This window comes from Gossypium hirsutum, chromosome A11, assembly GCF_007990345.1.
Source record: "Gossypium hirsutum isolate 1008001.06 chromosome A11, Gossypium_hirsutum_v2.1, whole genome shotgun sequence".
Lineage (NCBI taxonomy): Eukaryota > Viridiplantae > Streptophyta > Magnoliopsida > Malvales > Malvaceae > Gossypium > Gossypium hirsutum.
This window is the reverse complement of record NC_053434.1, coordinates 89,459,157-89,461,079: the sequence shown is the minus strand read 5'-3', so window position 1 is coordinate 89,461,079 and position 1,923 is coordinate 89,459,157. Positions and strand designations below refer to the sequence as shown.

At 37.8% G+C, this 1,923-nt stretch overlaps 1 non-coding gene across 1 annotated transcript; it reads right to left on the bottom strand.

Annotated features, from left to right (window-relative positions):
* Positions 1–994: 994 nt before the first annotated feature.
* LOC121210175 (small nucleolar RNA R71) lies at positions 995–1,101 on the bottom strand. Its single transcript, XR_005905303.1, has one exon. It is a non-coding gene; the product is annotated as a small nucleolar RNA R71 (small nucleolar RNA).
* Between the last annotated feature and the right edge of the window lie 822 nt (positions 1,102–1,923).

Genomic DNA, 1,923 nt, shown 5'->3' with positions numbered 1-1,923 from the left:
ACCGGGTTGCTGTGAATTTATTCGTAACAGTATAAACATGAGTTTAATAATTCTGAGTTCAAGAAATATAATTAATCCAACGCAAGTATGTTATATTAATTAAATCTTATTTGAAATCGTGCATTGGAAATCCTTTGTTATTTTTAAATATTTACTTAGTTTTTAAACAGTTTTTGACCACCTTTTAAAACCAAATTATTTTTACCTTACCAAAGTGTTTTACAATTAATTTCATAAATAATTCTTTTACAGTCCTTGTGGGTACGATAACTCGAGATTTACTTGTCACTTTATTACTTGTTGCGATTGTGTACACTTGCACATTTTTTTCGTCGTTCCAAGTTTTTGGCACTGATGCCGGGGAATGTTTTAAAGAGTCATTATTTGTGAATTTGTTAGTTTTACATCTTGTTTTATTTTTCTGTTTAATTTTTAACTTAATTAATTTTTCTGTGAATATTTCAGGTGTTTATGAGTATTGATCGGATTATTAACTTACTCCCTGTAGACCCTGAGATAGAACGAACCTTTCGACAACAAAGAAGAAAAGCGAACCAGAGAAGGACTGAAGGAATGAATTTTGAGAATATAAATCAAGGAAATGGAGCAAACCTTGCCCAAAATCCTATCCTTATTGCTGATGATAAGGATAGAGCCTTGAGACAGTATGCAGTGCCTATTTTTAATGATCTTAATCCGGGTATTAAGAGACTTGAAATCGAGGCACAACAATTTGAGCTGAAGCCAGTCATGTTCCAGATGCTTCAGACAGTGGGTCAATTCAGTATAATGCCTACAGAAGATCCTCATCTTCATTTAAGACTATTTATGGAGGTGAGCGACTCTTTCAAATTAGCTGGAGTTTTCAAAGATGCATTACGATTGAAGCTGTTCCCATACTCACTAAGGGACAGAGCTCGAGCCTGGTTGAATTCATTGCCACCAAACTCAAGAAAGATTCCTCATGAAGTATTTCCCACCTAGTAAGAATGCTAAGTTGAGGAACAAGATCACTGCTTTCCAACAAATAGATGATGAGTCCTTGTATGATGCATGGGAACGATACAAAGAGCTATTACATAAATGCCCTCATCATGGAATCCTACATTGCATCCAAATTGAGACATTTTATAATGGCCTTAATGCTCACACGAGGATGGTAGTGGACGCTTCTGCTAACGGTGCTCTCCTTTGTAAGTCCTATAATGAGGCTTACGAAATCATCGAGAGGATCCCCAGTAACAATTATCAATGGCCAACCAATCGAGAAGATGAGTCATTAAAATACATGAAATGGACGCTCTCACTTCACTCGCATCTCAGGTATCTTCAATATTCTCAATGCTTAAGAATCTTACCACTAATGGGTCTAACAATTTTGTAGCCCAACCACCTCGCCAATTTGAGAGTATAGCCTGTGTTTATTGTAGGGAGGGACATTTGTTTGAAGAATGTCTATCAAACCCTGAATCCGTATATTACATGGGTAACCAAAACGAAAATTAAGGAAGGAAAGGACTGCAATCCAACTTCTATAACCCATCATCCCGAAACCACCCGAATTTTTCCTGGAGTAACCAAGGGGCTGGAACCAATAACAATTATGCTCAACCTAGACCAACTTAGCCGCCTAGTTTTTCCCAACAAGTTCAGAAACCAGCTCAGGCCGAATCATCCAATAGCTTAGAGAATTTATTGAAGGCATACATGGAATAAACGATGCCACTCTAAGGAATTTGGAGAATCAAGTGGACCAACTGGTTACTAAATTCAGGAATCGACCACAAGGTGCTTTACCTAGTGATACGGAGAATCCGAGGAATCCAGGGAAGGAGCATTACAAAGCGTTGACATTGAGGAGCGGAAAGACAATAGAGCCCAACATTATCGAAGCTGAAAAGGAGCCAGCTGATGCTCAAGACT